The following is a 22,850-nucleotide window of genomic DNA, read 5'->3' as shown; positions in this document are numbered from 1 at the left end:
ATGAAGAACAACAGTTAGGAAGAGAGGCAGTAGAGCTTCCAGACAGGGGCAGCCCTGCTGACACAGGGAGGCCTGAGGTCCAGGGAGGGCTTTGACCTTCAGAATAAATTTTTATTTTAGTCCATAAAATTCTAGGAGACAAATATGACAAGAATAAACTTTTTTTCCTTATAGTTAGGTCAATGTGAGTCATTTTGATCTTGGGTGAGATTTTTTTTTGTTCTGCATTAAAATTATAGATGATTGAGTTAGTAATATGCTTAGTACATACTAGCCTGCTCATGAAGGTACTTGTGCTTATTTCATGGAGTTATATTTTCTCTTGATCCTGATGCTAAGGAATAATTTACTCAGCATAACCTATATCTTTAGAAATGAATTCTGCAGGAATAATCCTCCATACTTTGCTTATTTATTACTTTGTGTCAGAAATAAAAGTTCCAACTCCCCCAAAGCAGAAGTCATGTTACAAATATTAACCTTGTGAATGTCCCTTTTCAAACTGAGATTATAGAGTTATAAGACATATATTTTATTTTATGAAACATTTGGGTAATTTTTCTCTAATACAACTACATAGAGCAATACTTCACTTAGTTCATGAAGATTCCTTATTCCCTTATATCTAGATCATTATTTGACATAGAGTGACCCTCTGTATTTTACCAATTTGATTCAGGCAAAATAGTATCTTTTATTTTTATTTCTTTAAAAAGCTTACAAAGTTGAATATTTGCTGATAAATATGCCTGTCAGTGTTGGAGAATACCCAGAGTGATAGGGGTATCATGGGGTGAAGGAGACAAAACACATATTCAATTGAAAAGATTAAGTGCAATGTACATGGCATGGAAGGTCCAGTATAGCTCCCTCAGAGCTGAAAATCTGATGGGATCTAAATGTTTCCAGAAGACAGACTGGACTGTGGCACAAACTGCAGGAGAGTGACCACTTTGGGCTTGATAAGAGAGGAATTCCTGAGAAAGGCTAGGTGTGGTGAGCACAGGGTTGTCATCTCCCTAGCACTGTGGGTGTGATGAGGAAGAGTGGTGGAGGAGAGAAGTCTGGCTGTGAAGATACAGGAGACTGTGCTAGGATTAGGGGAAATTCAATAACTGCTGGGGTGGATGGATGGATGAGATGTTCTCAGCTGCACACCTACATTCCAACATGTCTCTTTCCTAGGTTTCTACATAATATAAACAGCACTGATGAAATAAAGTCTTTACCTCTTCTATGAGTCAAGCATGGTTCTGAGCCTGACCCTCTCTGATACTGCCGTGTCCTTACCACCTCTTCTTAGGGTACATTATGTGGTATCCCAAGACACATAGAAGAATTTCCTTTGTGTGTTTCATAATGTCTCTCTAATTTTGGTATCAAGTAAAAGATTGGAGAGTTCAAGAGAATAATAGAATTTAAACTGTATAAATGGTGTCTTTTATATGACAGGCTTTGGCAATGTGCAGTAGTGTGAACACTGCCTGGGTCCCTGGACTGTGCTGATGTCACCAATAGGTCATAATTCCCTGCTGAGCCTTAGTGAGAGCTGGTCTCCTAACAACCCTGATGCTGTAGTGAACACTGCTCAGGACAGTGGTCTGAAAAAAAGCCTCTCTTTATTTATTGTTTTTGAAGGTATAGATTTCATTCTCTGTCATCATCAATGAACTCCTTCAGAGTCGAGCTTCAGAGAGAAAGTTACCTGGTCTGAGTGACCCTCTGAAAGTTGTACCTTGAAGAGAAGCCAGAAGATGAAACATCTAGAAAACCCCTCATCACCCAGCTATCAAAGAAATCAACGGGTATGTATAGAATCTTGTCTGGGCATAAAGTAGCCAGCACTGCCTTCTAGAAAGAGGAGAGCATGTCTAATTTGTGATGGATGACGGAGGAGTGAGGGAGAAAGCATAAGGTAAATGACTGAAGAAGGGACAAAGGGACATTTTTCCGTATAGCTTCTGAGGAAAGAAAGTGAAAAAAAAATTAAAATGTGTCTGGAACCAGCAGTGTCCTGGAAGCAGATCAAGCTCTCTAAAACCAAATTGTAAACAGAAAGCCCTGCTGGGCACTGAAGGGGAGCCCACATTTTGGGAAGCCCACAGTTGACCAGCCATCCCCTTATATCAACAGTGCATCTCCCCACCTCCAGACAGAGCACCCTGCAGTGGGTTCTCATAGGAATTCAGCTATAGAGAAGGCAGATGGCCAAGTAGAGGACAGCTTTAGCCCAATCACGCAGTGGTACTGGACAAAAGCAGCATGTGGACGAGATCCTCAATGAAAAGAGTGAAAGAGGGATTTCACTAAAATTCAATATTGGGTACTCAAAGTGACTTTTGAGTCAGAAATTTTGATACAATGAACAAAGAAAGAATATATTGAAGCACCACTGCCACACCAAAGCCGAAAAGCAATGATGGTGGTGCTGATTCACCAGAGGGAGGGAGAACACAGATCTTATATGGAAAAACCTGAGTTCAAAAAACTGCCTCGAATTAATATGATCCAAGTGGCCCTACTACGCAAAGTGCTCTACAGATTTCATGCACTTCCTATTAAAATTCCAATGATGTTCTTCATAGAAACAGAAAAGGCAGCCATGAAATTCATTTGGATAAATAAGAGGCCCAGAATAGCCAAAGCAATCCTTAGCAAGAGAAGTAGAGCAGGAGGCATCACAAAAGCAGATCTTAAATTATACTACAGAGCTATAGTAAAAACAAACAGCATGGTATTGGCATATAAACAGGACCAAAGAACTTCAAAATAGAAGACCCACAGACAAATCCACTTAAATACAGTTATCTCGTCCTAGACAAAGGCACCACAAACATACATTGGAGAAAAGATGGGCTCTTCAACAAATGGTGCTGGGAAAACTGGAAATTCATGTGTAACAAAATGAAATTAAAGCTCTAGCTCTCAACCTGTCCAAACCTCAAAGTGGATCAAAGACCTAAGCATTAGACCAGAAATCCTGCACGTATTAAAACAAGAAGTAGGCCCAACTCTTCATCTTGTAGGTTGAGGAACTGAATTCTTCATCAAGGCTCCTAAAGCACAAGAAGTAAAATCAAGAATAAATAGGATGGATAAAACTAAAAAACTTCTTTACAGGAAAGCAAATAATTAAGAACATGAAGAGAGAGCCTACAGAATGGGAATAAATCTTTGCCTCCTGCACCTCACATAGAGAATTAAGCTCCAGGATATATATATATATTTAAAAAAACCTCAAAAAACTTACCACCACAATAAAATAAAATAACCTAAACAATAAATAGGCTAAGTAACTGAACAGAAGAAGAAATACAGTTTCTGTATTTCTGTATGTTCTGAACTACACAGAAGAAGAAATACAGTCAACAAATACATGAAAAAATGTTCAACATCTCAAGCAATTACAGAAATACATATCAAAACTAAACTGAGATTCTATCTAATTCCAGTCAGAATGGCAAATATCAAGAATACAAGTAACAATAAATGTTGGCAAGGATGTTGCTGTTGGGACTCCATACTGGAAAGCAGTATGGAGATTCCTCAGAAAACATATATACCCAAAGGACTTCAAATCAGCAAACAATAGTGACCCAGCCACATCAATAAATGTAGCACCTGACTCACAATAGCTAAGTTACGGAAACAACCTAGGTGCCCTTCAACAGATTAATGAATAAAGAAAATGTGATATTTACACACAATGAAATATTACTCAGCCATAAAGAAGAATGAAATTATAGCATTTGGCTATAAATGGAAAGAATTGGAGACTATCACGCTATGGGAAATAAGCCAATCCCCCCAAATCAAAGTCCAAATGTTATCTCTGATATGCAGCTATCAACCCATTTTAAGCAGGGAGTGGGAGATAGAAGTTTATTGTATTAGACAAAGGGGAATTAAGAGATAGGAGAAGGGATGGGAATAAGAAAGCCAGTAGAATGAATTGGACATAACTTTCCTATGTTCACATATGACTACATGAGCAGTGTAACACCACATTATATACAAACACAAGAATGGGAAGTTGTACTCCATGTATGTATATAATATATCAAAAGCAGGTGTATTCTTTTAAAAAAAATGCTGCCTAAACATAGTTGATCCAGAGGCTGCACTGTACACTAGTGCTTGAAAAGCACTCCCGTTATCCCACTGACCATGAAGAGCTGAGGCAGGAGCAATCTTGGGGCCGTCTCTCTGCAACAGTGGCTCAGGAGGCAGGAGAGCAGAGCAAACTCCATTGCAATATCCCAGCAGATGCCAACCAGGTGGGAAGGATAGCCCAACTCACCTCTCCTTTGAGTCTGGTGGCTCCCTTGACCAGAAGTAGTCCAGGAGTCTGAGCAGGAGCCGTGATTTCACTCATGGACTAAACCCAGGAAGGCCGTGCTCAAGGGCAGCAGTGAGAGATGGATTGGCCCCTATGCCCCATGATTGGATTTCCTTGAAGGTTGCTGAGAACAAGACCCACATCAGAGATCAGCTGCTGTGAAGCCTAGAGGCAGGTGGGTCTAATGCCTCCAAAGCAGACACCACCCAGCAAAGCCTGATTAGCCCTCAGCCCCACCTGCTGGAAGTCTCCTCCCAGATCCTGCAGAAGCAGTACCCAGAGAGTGCACCAAACTGGCCTGAATGGACAGAATGCCAACTGACAGTCCATCCCAACTCACCCTGCCTCATACTGGTGAGAAGGGAAGCTGAGTCTTAAACAGCTTCAGTATTAGGCTGCTCCAACTGGCAGCTCAGAGAGCAGCACAAACACAGGAAGAGGCTAACAACCCCACCCCAGCTCTATCAGTGCCTGATTCAAGAAGGACTGGAAAGGAAGAGTACTGGACATGGACATGACCACCCAATCTGGGCAACTGCTTACCATCTCAGTGGTCAATCTATTCTTTAGAATTTTTTCTTTATTCTTTCCTTTTTTTGTGTGTGTGTATGTGTGTGTGTGTAAGTATGTATGTGAATTCTTGCTGTGCTGCTTGGTTCAGGAACAAGATACATATACTTATTTGTTTCTTTTCTCTAATTTTTAGCATTTTAAAAATGTAATTATTTATTCTTGCTTTATCTTTTGAGGGTTTGAGTTTTTCAGACTATAGATGTTGGTCTGATTTTATATTATTTTCATTGGTTTATTTCTCTTTCTCTCCTGCTAATGACTAAATTCTATTGCTTTTCAGAGTGTTTGTACCAGTTTGTGGACTCACCAGCAAGTATGAGTGCACCTTTGAACCCACATTCTCATCAACATTTATTGTTATTTATATTTTTGATAATTGTCTGGAGTGAGAAAGAATCTCAATGTAGTTTTAACTTCTCTAATTTCTAGACATCAAACTTTTTTTTTCATACATTTGTAGACCATTGGTCTTTCTTCTATTGAGAAGTGTCTGTTTAGCTCCTTTGTGTGTGGCTTCTTTCATTCATCATTTTATATGAAGAATTCATTCATGTCACATATGGCTTAGTCCGTCCATTCTCTTACTTTGTATGCTACGTGAATTACACATAAACATGTTTTGAAAAGTCATGATTTTTGTTTAAGCACATTGATTTTAATATCTTCCTATTCTTTGAAGTTTTTCCTTAGATTCCACAAATATAATTGCTCTAGTCTCAGATAATAGTTTATTAATTACATTGATCAGATAATCCCCATAAAAATGAACAACACACACAGGCACAAACACAAAACTACACACACATAAACAAGTTCCTCATCACAGGACAAGAAATCACTGCACACAGACATATGTCAGTCTAACCAAGAGACACAAACTATATTCATTCTCACTAAAATGTACTCTTGCCCAGACTCCCCTTTGGAAAAAAAAAAACTAGTCTATTGTACATTAAGCAAGGATCCAAAATTAACCAATGTGCTATGATTCTACTCACACCAAGCTCATTTGCCACATACCATTTGATTGAAGTGTGTATATAACATACATGCAGAGGAATTCATGAGAGATCTTGATTACCTTGGACAGTTAAATACTGGCTGGGGTGCTTGGTTAGCAGTAGGGGCAGTGACAAAAGACAATAAATATTTAATGTCTTCAAGAACCAAATTTTACCAATGTATGATTTGAGACTGAATCTGCAGGATGTGAAATGAAGAGGATGAACGGATGAACGTGTAAATGCAAGGGAAGGTGAACAGTATCCAATATCTTAACCAGGATGGTGGGTATGCAGAGACTTGAGGGCAGGGTCTAGATGGAAACATACTAGTTCCCTATTCAAGCCAGAGATATAGAACAAAATAAGAATCTGTGTGTGCAGGGCTGGAGAAGTAGGAAGGGGAGATGTATGCTAGGAGGTGAGCAGCTGTTTTAGCTGTAAGTTCTTGTTCCTAATGGAGCTCTAGAGTTTACTCAGGTATTTTGGTTCTTCTGGGTATGCAACTGTGTCTTAGAAACAAGGAACTGGAGTGTGTGAGCCTTCAAGCTCCATGTCAGCAGAATTTTCAAAGCAAAATTTGGCAAAATAATGGAAGTCAACAGTTCTGCTACTTCATGAGCTCTGACACCATCAGGAATAGAGCTATGGTGAATGGCATGGAGTCCAATCCAAATGAAGGAAGTCTACTGCAAACCCCAATGTGCAATGAGAATATAGTGCTCATATAGGTTTATCTTTTAGCAAGATATAGAATTTATTTTCTATAAAGTCATGGGCCATCTCTATTATTAGAACTCAGCACATGATATTCAGAATTTTTTGTTTAATAAATGAATGCACTAAATTTCTACTATAGCTTTATGATCTTTATTCCCTTATTTAGGAGCTTCAGACTTACACATGTACTATCCAAATCCTGTGTACTCATTGGAGGACTATGTCCTGGTTCTTGAGGATAAAGATTCGTTCTCTGATTTATATAACTTCTCTGAGACTCCTCTTTCTACATACATTCTCTCATGATGGCAGGGGACAGGTAGAACAGCAAAGTCTAGATCAGTAGAGTAGGAATCTGAGCATGCCTGAAGAAACCCAGCTCAGCATCTCTGCTCCTTGATGGATTAGGGACATGCATTAAGTATGGTTGGAGGTGAAAACAAAGGGACAATTTCAACAGCAATCCTGTGGACTTCAATCCTTTATTACCATTAAGTATTTTTGTACCCTTTCTAAATAAGATCTTTTATTTTGAAAATGGAGACCACATTACTTAAAATCATACTATTTTTGATGGTAATAAGACCCAGGTAAAATGGCTGGAGTGTCGCATAATTCCTCAATGAAAAATTTTCACTCATTTTTAACTTTAACCCGTGACTTGGATATATCACAAAGTTTTAAATCTATTTACTTCAGAAACCATAATTATTATTTATTACTTTATTGCATCATTTGGCTTTTCTTTTTAAAAAGCTATCATCTTTGAATCAATTATAACTTTGTTTCTTTCCTTCCCTTACTTTATGAAAATTAATATACCAAATATTAAAATATAAGATCATGCTATTTCTTTTCTGATTCCTATTTGTTTATTCTGATATGAACGTGTTCATCATGTCTATTTTACACAACTCTTATGTTTTCCCTTTTCATTTCTTTGCAGTGACTTGTCTTGTCTTGGAATTCTTGTTTATTAAATCGGGGTGCCTAAGTTTTGTACCACAAAAAATATTTTTGTGATTGCCCTTTCCATTTCTTTGGCTAAAGTTTAATTTCCAACTATAGTTCTGTTTATTTCATGCTGCTTTGCTCTATTCAATATAATTATACAATTGCTGTGTCATTTATTCTGTATTGTTTTGCTCATTGTTGGTTTCTTCTCACAGAGTACTATATTTTACCACAGGTGAATTCTCTTTGATACACTCTGACTTTATTTTTGCTGTAGTAAGGATGAAGAATGAGTCCTCTCCTTCAAAACATTTCACAAATCCTGGACAGTGAATATGTGACCTTGTATGGCAAAAGAGACTTTGGAGATGAGAGTAAGACAAGGATTTTGAATGGGAAGGTTTTCCTGGGTCATCTGGGTACAGTCAAAATCTTCACCATGGCTTTTATTTTATTTTATTTTATTTTATTTATTTATTTATTTATTTATTTATTTAGTTCATTTATTTATTCGTGTCTTTTCTGCCCTTCCTTATTCCTCTTCTTGATCTCTCCTGGATGGCACTATATGTAAGCTTCTTTATTTATTCTTTATTTATTAGAGTGTTTCTGTGTCTCCTTATGTCTTTATCAAAATTGTTGCTGTATTATTTGGTATATAGATATTCATTAGTTTTATATTCATGGTGAAATGTAGATTTTAGTGGCTTTTTAAAAAATATTATTATTATTTTTTTATGACAGAGCATAATTTTATTCTTTAAAATTATCTTTAAATTTATAGCTGTCCCACATCTTTGCTTTTATGACATTTTTTTCTATGGTTTATTTATTTCATTTTTATTTATTGTTTTTGAGAGGCAGATAAAAGGGAGCTCATCAGAGAAGAGTGTGATCAAGTGAGCAGATGTTGGACTGATGCCTGTTGAAGTTGAAGAGTGTGAACAACAGCTAAGGATGGCAGCCAGCTTAAAACAAATAAATAAATAAAGGAAAGATCCTCTAGTAGAGCTCCTAGACAGGAGCAGCCCTGCTGCCACACTGATTTGGACTTGAAGCTCGGAGTGAATTTTTGACCTCCAGAACTTCAATATAATACATTTGTATTTTAAGTCATAAATTCCTGTACTTTTCTATGGAAGTAGCAGGAATCCTGTATGATTAGAACAACCCTTTCCCTTAGATCTAGACCTAATGAGAGTCATTAAGACCTTGGGTGAGATTAATATTTTTCTGTCCTGTTTAAAAATTATAAATCACTCAATTATCAATTATCAATGTTAGTGTTACATACTTCCCTGGTCATGGGCCACCTGTGCTTATCTCATGGAGTTATATTTCTTTTTGAAACCTGATCACCAGTGCCCTCCTGAAGCTGCATTCTAGGGAATATTTTACTGAGTTGGACCTGTATCCTTGGAAATGGATTCTAGAGCAATCACCCACCATAATTTGTTTATTCATTGTTTTGAGTTAGAAACTCTGAATACTAACTCTCCAAAAGCAGAAGTCATGTTACTTATTTGATCCTTGTAAATGTCCCTTTTTAAAGTGAGCTCATAGAGTTGTAGGTTGTGTATGTACTTTATGAAATGTTGCCTAATGTTCTCCAATAAAATCAACGTAAAGGAATACATTCAGTTCATGAAGATTCCTCATTCCCTTATAGCGATATAATTCTTTGGTATAGTTTGATCCTGTAATTTTTATCAATTTAAAACATGCAAGATAGTATTTTTATTTATTTTTATTTTTTAATAATTTATTGGTAAATTATATTTGCACATAATGGTGGGATTTGTTGTTACATATTCATATACACACAATATAACAATATAATTTGACCAATGTCATTCCCCAATATTTCTCTTTCCTCTTTCCACCTCCCTTCCTCTGATCTCTTTCCTCTACTGAGGTCCCTTTGATTTTCATGAGACCTCCCTCTTTACTTTTTTTCTATGAGACAAGCATGCTGCAGAGCCTGACCTTCTCTGTACTGCCATATCCTCACCACTGAGGAGACTGAGGAATGCAGTCTCCCTAGACACACAGAAGAATTTCCCTTGTGTAATCCATATCATCTCTGAATTTGGTATAAAGTGTCATATATGAAAGTTCATGTTAATAATAGAATTTCCACTGTATAAAATTCAGCTCCTTAGGTGATGGGCTTTAGCAATCCTACAGTACTGTGGACACCGCCTGGACTGTGCTGATGTCACCAACAGGTCATAATACACTTCCTTAGTGACAGCTGGTCTCCTAACAACTCTGATGCTGTGCTGAGCACTGCTCAGGACAGTGGTTTGTCAAAAAGCCTTTCTTTATTTCTTTTGGAGGTAAAGATTTAATTCTTGGTCATCATCTACTAACTTTTTGAGACTTGAGCTTCAGAGAGGAAGTTACCCGTTCTGAGTAACCCTCCAAAGAGTTGCACCATGAAGAGAAGGTAAAAGAGGAAACATCTGAAAGCTTAATCGTCTCCCAGCCTGCTAAGAAGTTTAGGAGTATGTGTTAATATATTCTCTGGGCCTAAGATAATCAGGAACTGCCTTCTCAAAAGGAAGATGTGTGGATTCCCAGTTAGTGGCAGAGAAGGGGAAGAGAGAAAGAGCCAAGAGCAGTCACTGAAGGAGGGAAGGTAGAGGAAAGGGGTGTTTTTCTGTGCACTCCCTGAGGTCTTCCTGAGGGCCCAGGTTGAGAGTGAAGAGAGGATTCAGATGATCCAGTCTTATCTCTGTGGCTTTGGATTCAGACCACCCACACAAAGGCACTAATGTGTCTTGTCACAGGGATAGTGGTTGGTCCAGATTACTCTTCCTTTAAAAAAGATTATATTTCCTTTCATTAGACTTCTTATGAAGGCGTTTGGTCGCTTCTCCCAAAGGCCATTGGGGCATAAATGATGTGATGAATTTTCTAAAGATACTTTTCCTTTTAATGAAGAGAAAAGTGGTGCCCATAAATGAGGGAAACATTGAAGGAACCCTGCAGGTTGAGCCCAGACACAGACTCAGAACAGCTCTCAGGAAATGGGCAGGGCTGCCTCACCTCAAAGTGCAGATTGTACTGGGTACAATGTTCAGGTTGGACACCAGTAGTCAGCAGGAACCGAGCTGTTACAGGGATTGGAATTCTCACCTAGCCCTCTGTTCATGGCAAGCACCAGTGTGTAACTAAAACACAAGGGTTTAAGATTCAGTTAGGCATGTGTGTGTGTGTCTACAGGAAGTGGCCATCACTCTCTGAACCATTTATGTTCACTGGAATGTCCTATGTACACACTTGAGAGATATAATTACTATGTGAAATGATTACTAAGTGAAATTATTTACCCTTTCTTTTTTGATCATGGAAATAGTCAATCACACATTCATCATAAAAAATAGAATGAGAGCTCTTTATGTTTTTAAGGAAAATTGATACACAAAGGAAACAATATTCACCACCCATCTGATTTACAGTAAGAGAAAACTAGCATACACTCACAATGAAGTTAATCTAGATTCACCATGTCATTTCCCTAGTCCTGCTTTTCAAGGCCTACTAGTTTCCTAGAAACCACATCACTAGGCGACTGGGTTTCTGTGGGAAAATGAGGCAATGCTTTGTGCCATGGACGCATGGAGGGGAGTCTATAGGAAACCAGTCAACAACTTTTGGATGAAGCAAGTTGGCAATATAAAAATTCAAAAGAGGGTGCTTCCTAGGCCTGATGGTCCCTGCCTATAGTCCCAGTGACTTTGGGGATGAGGTAGGAGAATAGCAAGTTCAAGTCTAGCCTGGGCAACTTACCAAGACACTGTCTTAAAAAACAAAGTTCTAGGGATATAGTTTAGCCATCTGACACCCCTGAGTTTGATGCTCAGTATCATAAGAAAAAAAAAGGGCACATTTTTTTAGTAATTGAACCTCTGATTAAATATCTTATAGAATCATTCATCATGTCCACAAGAAATAAAATTCACTGTCTTAATACTGAAATCAGACTACAAGATATAAATGACCCAATGGTCCACTTACAGGGGACTGGTTAAGGAAATGGTGTCCATCTGCTCTCTGTGATTCTAGGCAGCAGTGAGAAACAATGAAGTAGAGCCAGCCGAACCAGCCTGGAGAGCTCTAGGGCACTGTCAAAGGAGGAAATAGCTAGTTAGATGAACACTGCCAATAATTTTAAATATTATTTAAAAAATATGAAACAAAGCATATTTCATGTACTTCCTACATACTTACATTAGTGTGTAAATGCATTCACAGAACCTAGAATGAGACCACTCACACAGAGGGCATCCCTGAGAGGAGATGCAGGTGGGAGAGTGGTACTCAGGGAGTGTTTGTGTTGTCCACATTTTAACCAATAAGAACTAATGTGAGTTAACTGGGAAGTTAAATTTAAATATCTTAAGTTATTTTTATTTACCTACTTTTACTCTTTTTTATTTATTTTTTGAATCTTGGCAAATGCACTATCTTTTCCACAAAGTGCCATAATGCTTAAAGGCACATTTTTTCACTCCGGATTTTCTACCCACCATGTTCTTAAAACTACCCTACAAACCTGCATACCTGGGTAAGCAGGTGGTGTGAACAGTAAGTGAATTTATAATTTTGATGAATAAATAAGTAGGTTAGTAAGGAATTACTTTACATAAAGATTAGAAAAATTTATTTTTACCTTGATCTTAGTACGTTTTCACTATTTTCCAATTATGCATAATGATCATTAACAATCTAATTGGAAAAGTACAACCCAATGATTTCCACAGGAGTGATTTTGCCCCCCAGGATTTAAAAATGTGCAGAACCAATTTTGTTTGTCAAGCTGGGGGAATAGCTGCCACTAGTATTTTCAGGATGGAGACCAGGGATGCAGCTAAATATCCTACAATGCACAGGACAATCCCCAAATTAAAATCTGACCCAAAATGTCAATAGTGTTAAGGTTAAAAACTTCCAAAAATACCTCAAATAAGTAACATGTAACTACTTAGGTTCCACTTACTGGTTTTGTTCACTCCTCTAAGAGGATGGGGGAGGCCTGGGCTTATCCCTGAGCAATGAACTGGTAGATCATGACCAGGCAGACCAGCATGTTGATGTTGGCCAACAGTGAGAAGATGCATAAGATGTGGAGTTTACTTATAAAGACCATCAGCACCAGGAAGGCATGAAGGTGAGCATGTAGAGTCTGGAGTCTATGGGGGGGGTGTCAGAATCACCATCTCATTCTCATGACAGTTGGTGTTGTCCCATTGGCTGTTCCCATCTCCTAGAAGAGGGGAAGAAAGAAAAAGGAAAAGACCTCCAATCACAAAACTTGTGACTGCTGGAAGAGACTCCTGACTGAAGGCTCAGAGTGTGAACTAGGCCTAGAGGCACCTGAGCTGGTGAGCACTCCTTGAGGTCTTCATGGTTGTTGTTGTTAGCAATCCATCTGACTGGGCTGTGTTTGGTCCATCTAAGACAGAAAACAGACAATACATCTTGAGGTTTCTCTACACCCTAGGTCTTTAGATGAGCTCAACCAAAAGGCCCTGTACATAAAGTGTTAAAACCTCAACTCTTTTGTTGATCCAAACTAGGTTTAGAAGCAATCCTAAACAGAAATTCTACTCATGTGTGATCATACTCTTGCTTTTTACCAGAACACTACCTGTTTAAATTTGCCAGGCAGAAACAAAATAGACACAGCAGAATTGCAGTTGAGTAACTATCAGGAAGAATTCCACAATGTGCCTGGAGATGGGAAGGAGGGAATACAAAAGTCATTATAATACGAATGCAAGACCCCTCCCCCAAGAGAGACAATGCATTGATTGTGCTTTTTCCTAAGTCATCACAGACCCTTCTCAGCAGGTGACAAGTATAAGCATGTCAGTCTAGAACTTTGTGAGGTGAGAGACAGTATCTGTGGGTTTTCTGGGGTCCCCTTCCTGGTTTCTTAGGATGCGGCATGAAGTCAGAGAATCACCAGAGCACAGCACAGACAACCAAGATCCTGCCCAGCCCTTTGGGCTCCTCCATACCCACCTGCCAGCCTATTCTACCTCACATAGGGAACCCGTGACATAAAAGACCAGCAAGCGGACCCCTTCACAGTCTCTCTCTAAATCGTGGACCCAAGAGACAACCTAGTCTCATGTAAAGATGTAGAAATAATGTACCCGAACCTATTGCTGGTGGAAGACTGCTGTACAACATTTGGTTACAATGTAAAGGGGGAAAAAAAGGAAATTGATTACAGTATAGAGTTCTTAAGTGGAACACTGTACTGCAGTTAGAAATAATGTTAGTTCCACATGTGCTGATAGGAAAAAAAGATCTAAGTGATTTAATAGTGAAAAGCAAGTTTCTGAACACTATACACAGTACTGTTCATTGTACACACACAAAATTTTTAAAATGTATGTATGTTTGTGGATATATGGAAAATTTCAAGAGGATATTCATGCAAATATGGCCTGTATTTACTTTTGCTTTTCACTTTATGTCCTCTCTTGTTTAAAAAAATCCTTTTCCTACAAGCACACATGTTATTAGGAAGTAGGGTGTATCGACAGGTGGAAAGAAAAAAGGGAGAGAAGAGGGAAGCAAAATGCCAACACAGAGGTCGAAAGCAGTAGCAATATGGAAAACAGTCCCAGTTCTATAGACCTAGGAGGTGGCAAGACCACAGAGTGTTTCTCTCTCTCTCTCTCTCTCTCTCTCTCTCTCTCTCTCTCTCTCTGACACACACACACACACACAAATACACAACTTGTCTGTGTACCTGATCCCAGGTTTAATGTCTAGCGGTGACAGACGAAAGGAAGGAGAAAGGAAGGAAAAACAGATTGGAACAAAGGCCCAAAGTTACTGGGAGGGACATGTGGAGGTGAACAGGGGCTGCTTCAGGGACTTGAAAGTGAGAAAGTCCCAGGCCTGTTCCACATCCCCAGTGCTGGATTCTTCTCTTAGCAGCCCAGGTCAGCTTCCTTCCATTGGGGATCCAGAGGCTGGGAGGACAGCCTCCGCTGTTCTCCTCACAATGTCCTCCCTGCCCTGGCCTAGGACCCCAAATCGGGTCCCTTTCACTCCTGCTTAGGGAGGTTGCCAGGCGAGGAGCAACCTTTGCAAAGTATTCTTAAGGGTTGGGGGGGGGGGGGAGCAAGTGCAGGAGAGGAGCATCTTCCAGGCGCCCATCTGGTTCCCCAAGTTCTCCTCTGCTGACCCCCCACCCCAGGGAACCCCTTCCTCCCACACCACACACACTCAGAATTACAGAGGCACGCTAGCATTCACCTTCCAACCATCCCAGGTCCCTCCATGAAACCTCTAGTTGATTTTCTTTCTGATTGAAAAAAGAAAGTGCAGCGACTCCTCTCAGGAGTCTCCTGAGCAAAGAAAGCCCACCCGAAGGCGTCTTCTGTAGTTCCCAGGAACGGGGAAATCTGGAGATCCCAGGAAGCCCCAGTGGATCAAGAGCCGGGAACTCCCTGCTAATTCCCGCGCCTCTCACCTCAAGTTCTTCCACCAGGTAGGTCCTTCTAGTCGCCTGGGGCTAATTGGGGCTAATTCCAAATCCTTGGCAATGATCTGACCATTTCCCTCATCTTGCTTTTGGAGGCTGCTGGTGCTGCTCAGCTGGACCAGACAGGACGCTCCCCTTAGACTTGGCTGGCATTCTTTGGCTGCAGTTAGGTCGGGTGGGACTGGACAGAGAGGCTGAGGCACAACCCAGACTCTGGCCCTGCTACAGCTGCTTCTACCACAGAGCACCCACATCTTGGGCGCTCCCAATGCAGCAGCATATGACTAGGTTCTTTGGTTGTTGTTGTTCAAGGATTGAACCCAGGAGAGCTTAACCACTGAGCCAATCTCCAGCCCTTTTATATTTTATTTAGAGACAGGCTGTCCCTAAGTTGCTTAGGACCTTGCTAAATTGGTGAGGCTGGCTTTGAATATCCATCCTCCTGCCTCAGCCTCCTGAGCCATTGGGATTACAGGCCTGCCTCAGTTCTTGTCCAGGCGTCAGCGCTCTCCTGCTGCATCAGGATGCCCACATATGGCCTTTGGCACAGGGCTGTGGACCGGCCAGCAGGGCTCCTGTAGCTCCTGCTTCCTCCTGCAGCTCTCCCCTCTCACAGGCCACCTCCCAGGGGTGCAGAGGGCACAGGTTAGCAGACTCCACTGTCAGAGGTCAGGCGAAAACCATGGCAGAAGGGCCTGGTGGAGGAGCCGCTAAGCTCGTGGCAGCCAGGAAGCAGAGAAAGAGGCAGGAGCCTGGGAAGAGATATATTCCAAGACCACACCCCAACGACCTGCCTCCTCCAGCTAAGTCCCACCACCCACGGTTGGTACCCAGCTGTCCATTCAAATCATTAATCCTTCAGATGGACTCATCCACTGAGAGGTTACAGCTCTCATGACCCAGTCTTTCCATCTCTGCCCATTGCCACGGTTACCTAACACGTGAGCTTTTCCGGGGACATTCCTAGTGTCAAACCATACAGCCAGCAATGTTATGAATGTGTTTCTACATTTTATTTATCAATTTGTGTTAAAGTTTACATTAGAACCTAATTAATCACCACTTTTATCTTTAGTTAATAAGAAAAAAAGATAAACATCTTCATTAGGACTATTTTACTCCCTTAAAAAAATCAGAAACGTGGTAATGTGATGATCTATTATTAAGCAAAAAGGAGATATTTTAGCAAAAGAAATGCTAACCTATGCAGAGGTTTTAAAAATATCTTCCCCAGACTACTTCTCTTTTGCTCTTACCATGAGCTAGTGTTTTGTATGACTGATACATATTCACATAGAAATTCAAATGTTATTAAGAATCATACACTTGAAAATTACCTGAGTTTATTACTCAAATGTAACCATTTTGAATAGATGGGGCAAACAGTTACAGGTCATCCCAAATAAATATTGTTAGGTGCAGGACAGGCTGAGTAAGCTGTCTGCAGGTCATGCCAAACAAAGTTAGCTGAAGGGTGACCTGGTCACTCAAACCCTCTGTCTGGCTCTTTATCACCTGTTTGCTTCAAGCCCAAAGGCCCAAGCCCCTACTCAAGGCTGAGCACTTCGGCACCCCCCCCACACCCAAGGCTGAACACTCAACCCCCTGCTCAAGGCGGAACACATAACCCCCCTTGTGCCAACAAGGCAGCTTGCAGACCCAGAGACCTCATTAGATTTGGGCTATAAAAACTCCCTCCTGCCGGGCCCCTCTCTCTCTTGCTTTCTCTATCTTTCTTGCTGTCTCTCTTGCTTTCTCTGTCTCTCTCTTGCTCTCTCTCTCTCTCTCTCTCTCTCTCTCTCTCTCTCTTTTCTCCTCTGTTGCACTGCTGCAATAAAGATCTCTTGGTTGCTCTGAGTGTTGTGGTCACTTTTCTTTCAAATATCATACCTGTACTTACTTATAAATAGAAGGCAAAATGAGGAGCTGAATCAGACTCAGAAAATTGTATAAGTGATATATGTAGATTTTTATGTATATCAATTACACATCAAGCTATTTAATGTGCATGCATGAAGAATGGATGATGGAAAGAGAAATATACTATTCTCCCCAAACTAAGTCATACTATCATTATTTAAATCATATATAAAATTTGATAATCCTTAAATATGTCAGAAAAAATGAAACTGGAATAAAAAAAACAATGTTGTTGAACTTCAAGTTTTTCACAGAAATGAATTTATTAATACTTAATATTTCCCCAGTAAAGATAAAGATTTAAAATATTGAGGCCCAGTGCTGTGCTGTATGCCTGTAATTCCAGTGTCTTGGGAGGCTGAGGCAGGAGTACTGCAGGTTCAATGTCAACCTCAGCAAAAGAAAGGTGCTAAGAAACTCAGTGAGATCCTGTCTCTAAATAAAATACAAAATAGGACTGGAGATGTGGTTTAGTGGTCAAGTGTCTCTGAGTTCAATCCCTGGTGTAGTGTTAAGTTTCATTCTGAGTATAAATGAAATCCTGACATTAGAGATGAAGAAATTGACACATTTTACCCTTTTCCTCTGTTCAATCTTATGATTTTTTTTTGCTATTTCTACATTGTAAAACTTTATATATATGCACACACACACACACACACACACATATATATATATATATATATATATATATATATATAATATATATATTTGGGGTTGTAGATGGACACAATACCTTCATTGTTTTTTATTGATTGTTCAAAACATTACAGAGCTCATGATATGTCACCTTTCATATATTAGACTCAATTGGGTTTTGAACTCCCATTTTTACCCCAAATACAGATTGCAGAATCACATCTGTTACATACTCACATTATTACATAATGGCATATTAGTGACTGTTGTATTCTGTTACCTTTCCTATCCCCTACTATCCCCCCTCCCCTCCCCTCCCCTCCCATCTTCCCTCTCTACCTCCTCTGCTGTTGTTCAGTTCTCTCCCATTTTCCCCCTCCCCCTTGCCCCTCATAACCTCTTATAATTTTGTGTATCATTGAAGGTCTCCTACCATTTCCATATGCTTTCCCTTCTCTCTCCCTTTCTCTCCCACCATTCGTCTTTGTTTAGTGTTAGTCTTTTCCTCATGCTCTTCCTTCCTGTTCTGTTCTTATTTGCTCTCTTTATATCAAAGAAGACATTTGGCATTTGTTTTTTAGGGCTTGGCTAGCTTCACTTAGCATAATCTGCTCTAATGCCATCCATTTCCCTGCAAATTCTATGATTTTGTCATTTCTTAGTGCTGCATAATACTCCATTGTGTATAGATGCCACATTTTTTTTTATCCATTCATCTATTGAAGGGCATCTAGGTTGGTTCCACAGTCTAGCTATTGTGAATTGTGTTGCTATAATCATTGATGTGGCCGTATCCCTATAGTGAGCTCTTTTAAGGTCCTCAGGGAATAGTCCGAGAAGGGCGATAGCTGGGTCAAATGGTGGATCCATTCCCAGCTTTCCCAGGAATCTCCATACTGCTTTCCAAATTGGCCTCACCATTTTTCAGTCCCACCAGCAGTGTACAAGTGTACCCTTTTCCCCACATCCCCTCCAAGAAGATGGAAAAATGTACCCTGTTCATGGATAGGCAGAACTAACATCATCAAAATGGCGATATTACCCAAAGTTCTCTACAGGTTTAATGCGATGCCAATCAAAATCCCAACGGCATTTCTGTAGAAATAGATAAAGCAATCATGAAATTCATATGGAAAAATAAAAGACCCAGAATAGCAAAAGCAATTCTAAGCAGGAAGTGTGAATCTGGAGGTATAGCGATACCAGATTTCAAACTATATTACAGAGCAATAGTGACAAAAACAGCATGGTACTGGTACCAAAACAGGCAGGTGGACCAATGGTACAGAATAGAGGACACAGAGACTAATCCACAAAGTTACAACTATCTTATATTTGATAAAGGGGCTAAAAGCATGCAATGGAGGAAGGATAGCATCTTCAACAAATGGTGCTGGGAAAATTGGAAATCCATATGCAACAAAATGAAATTGAATCCCTTTCTCTCGCCATCCACAAAAGTTAACTCAAAATGGATCAAGGAGCTAGATATCAAATCAGAGACTCTGCGTCTGATAGAAGAAAAAGTTGGCTCCGATCTACATATAGTGGGGTTGGGCTCCAAATTCCTTAATAGGACGCCCATAGCCCAAGAGTTAATAACAAGAATAAACAAATGGGACTTACTTAAACTAAAAAGTTTTTTTCTCAGCAAGAGAAACAATAAAAGAGGTAAATAGGGACCCTACATCATGGGAACAATTTTTTACCCCTCACACCTCAGATAGAGCCCTAATATCCAGAATGTACAAAGAACTCAAAAAATTAAACAATAAGATAACAAATAACCCAATCAACAAATGGGCCAAGGACCTGAACAGACACTTCTCAGAGGAGGACATACAATCAATCAACAAGTACATGAAAAAATGCTCACCATCTCTAGCAATCAGAGAAATGCAAATCAAAACCACCCTAAGATACCATCTCACTCCAGTAAGATTGGCAGCCATTATGAAGTCAAATAATACCTTCATTTTATTTGTTTATTTTTACTTGGTGCTGAGGATTGAACCCAGTGCCTTACATGTGCCAGGCAAGTGCTCTACCACTGAGCCACAACCACAGCCCCCATTGTAAAGCTTTTTAAAATTTATTTTCTCTTCTTTAATCATAATTTTCACACTCGTGTGTCTTGTTTTTGTAGTATACATGCATTCAGCGATCATCCTAATCCCTTGGTCATAATCCTGTAAGAGACTTTGTAAGTCATTTCTTAGTCAGTTGGATTTCATGGTCTAGCTCATTTTTTGGAATGCATTTTCAAATAAGAATCATGGACAGTGAGTTATTCACAATTGTGTTAACTGTTAAAATTTTATGATGGTTCTGTGCACAGCGTCTTGGTTGAAAGGGATAAGAACCCAGTACCACATGACATCAGGTTTACAGAGATGTATTCATGAAAATTCCTGACCTCAAAAACTTTTGAATTGAACAATAAAATATACACAGTGCCCCAAACAAGAATAATTCGTCTCAGGATGTTATGTGAATCTTCAAGACAGGAGGAACAGATGGGGCAAAAGCACAACGTGAGAGATATCATATAGAGTTACCATGGTGACTGAGATATGCTGGAGTCCCTGATGAAACAGAGAAGGATGGAAGAAGAGTCTGCAGCAGCCATCCCTGATGAGGACTTACAAGACCTGAGGACAGAACATTATTCCTAGGAAACTGTATAATGTAGTTGGGCCATCAATTCCCACCCTGTCCCATTCTACCTGAATTCCAAGATGGTTTTGTCAAGATTTTACTGAACTTACTGTACTTATCTTCTTTCATGATATATCTATATATTTTTCAGTTGGCTCTATTACAAAGTTGTTGGTCTGTTTCCTTCAGAAGCTGTAATTATTTTTTTGCATCATTTATCTTTATTTTTACAAAATCTATTTTCTACAAATTATTTTCTTTGTTTCTTTCTTTGCCTTACTTTTTATCAATTGATATAATAAATATTAAATTTTAAGCTTTGTTCAATTTCTTTTGGATCTCATTATTTTCTCTGATAAACTTGTTCAGCCTATGTGTGATACAAATCTAAATTCTCTATATTAATTTCTTGAACCTACTTGTCATTTTTCTTGTCTAAATGTTTTTATTTGATACAAATTGATGTATTAAGAAAAACCTACTTTCTCCACTCCAAAATAAAACAGCACAATAAGGGCAAAACTCATTTGATAGCACAGTCTTAATTTGTGAAAATTCGCCTTCTCATCATGATTGTGGTAACCTTATTCCTAAGCAGATGTTCTTATGCAAAATATTACCCCCAGAGCTCTTTTAGAGCCACCATGCTGTTTGACTTCTTCCCAAAACTTGTCCAAACCAAAAGGATCTTCTTCAGACTTAATTGGTCCTTCTCGGCCTCTTTGTCTACTTTCTGAAAAAGAAAATTCCATGTTGGGAACACATCTGTTGGTCTTTATTCTGGCTTCTAATTCATCACCATAGTGACTTTGTCCAGATTTTTACTGGGCCTATAAATCCTCGGGGCCATACCTTTAACACCTTTCCAGGATTGATTGTAAACATTGTAAATGAATTCCATCTTCTCCACCTGTGAATACACTGTTCAAACTCTTGGTTTGGTTGAAAACCCTTTGGTCACACTGCGCTTCCTTGGAATTCTGAGAATTGGGCACTCCAAGAGCCCTGACTTCATTGACATCCATTTTCATTTCTTTGAAGCTTCGACCTCTTATCAGAAGCTTCCCTAGAAGGATTCTGCATCTCTTTTTGTCCATCATGATGGATTCCATTTCTCTCACATGCTTCCCATCCTCTTTTTCCACATGAGTTTTCATCCCTGTTCTCCTCTCTTTTTGACCCATTTCTGTAAGTTTCTCTTCATGTTTCTACTTTTCTTTTAGAGCCATCTTTTGCTCTACTTGAACATGCATTTCCACAGCTTCTCAAGCCTTCTAATAAGCAATATAAAGCACTTCAGCAAGTTTAGCAAAATTCTCATTTATGTGAACTGTCTGGAGTCCTCTTCCATGAGCAGCTGGACATGTCTCTAATGGAATTTTATAAACCTCTGCATTTTTCCAGTTGGAAATACAAGCAGCAATCTTCCACTCTTGTTGTTCCTTTAAAGTCATCTTTTGACTAGGAGAACCCAAGACAGGTACAGGAGAAGGTGGTCCCTGGGGAATTTTCTTATTAATCTTGAAACTTGGAGATCCTATTGGATATTTTTGCATTTCTACCATTCAAATAACCCTCTGTTTAGCTCCATAGTTGAAAGCTATTCCTTGCTGTGATGGTGTGTACAATATGTAATGAGCAGGAGCTAGTTTATCACCTGCTCAAAATGGCATGGCTACAGCAACCTTCTGCAATACAGATTTCTCTAAGGATACCCTTGTCTTCCGTTATCTCTTTAATAGCTTCTTCATTAGGTCTTTGTAGGTCAGGATAATCTGTATTCATAACCTCTTTTGGAACCAGGTCAATGTATTTGCTATAAATGACCTTGCCTTCTGACTGTCCTTGTGAAGAAATTGTATCACATTTAATTTTTTTCCTTCAGGATCCACCTGAGTAACCAGTGCATTTGACATTTTTTTCCTTTCATCCCATATTCAGTGAATAATGGGCCACATGGATCTCTGGAAAAGCAACCCATCTCCAAAATCTTGTAACAACCGAGGTATTTAGTCTTTCCGGTATCCATATGGAGAAGATTCTCTTCAGGAGGAAAAGAGTGAGGTGTAACATGACCTCTAAGAACTTGCTTTTTCTTCAGCCTCAAGCTGGTCTTGAGACAGCTGAGTAGGTGCAGATAAAAAGCACTTGAGCACCATCTTCTTCCGCTTCCTTGACTTGTCACCTGTCCTCAAGTTTTCATTTAATAAATCAGGGTACCTGAGTTTTATAGCTTGAAACATTCTTTTGTAGTTGCCCTTTTATTCCTTTGGTTAATGTTTAATTTAAAGTGTAGTTTGGGTTCTTCATTTCATGCTTTGTTTAATTCAGTGTTTAGACATTTGCTGTGTCATTTCTTTGCCATTGTTTTAGATCTCTTCCATGTACTCTGACTTGACTTTAGTGTAGTCAAATGAAGAATGAACTTTCTCTTCCCACTCTCCTCAAAAAGAAGAAAAAAACCCACATATTAACTGCCTAATCCATGGAAGCTATGAATATGTGACTTTGCAGTGTAAAAAGACTTTGCAGA

General features: G+C 39.4%; 1 pseudogene across 1 annotated transcript in view; it reads right to left on the bottom strand.

The window, feature by feature from the left end:
• Positions 1-22,476, bottom strand: part of LOC308652372 (SNW domain-containing protein 1-like) — a 32,894-nt pseudogene extending 10,418 nt beyond the window's left edge. Inside the window, exon 1 of the transcript in view lies at positions 20,938-22,476. The product of the transcript in view is annotated as an SNW domain-containing protein 1-like (transcript). The remainder of the gene's footprint in view (positions 1-20,937) is intronic.
• Between the last annotated feature and the right edge of the window lie 374 nt (positions 22,477-22,850).

The sequence above is a fragment of the Spermophilus citellus genome (genome assembly GCF_964194105.1).
Source record: "Spermophilus citellus genome assembly, chromosome: 1".
NCBI classification, from domain to species: Eukaryota; Metazoa; Chordata; class Mammalia; order Rodentia; family Sciuridae; genus Spermophilus; species Spermophilus citellus.
The sequence above is the reverse complement of the archived record's forward strand: the minus strand, read 5'-3'. Positions and strand labels throughout refer to the sequence as shown.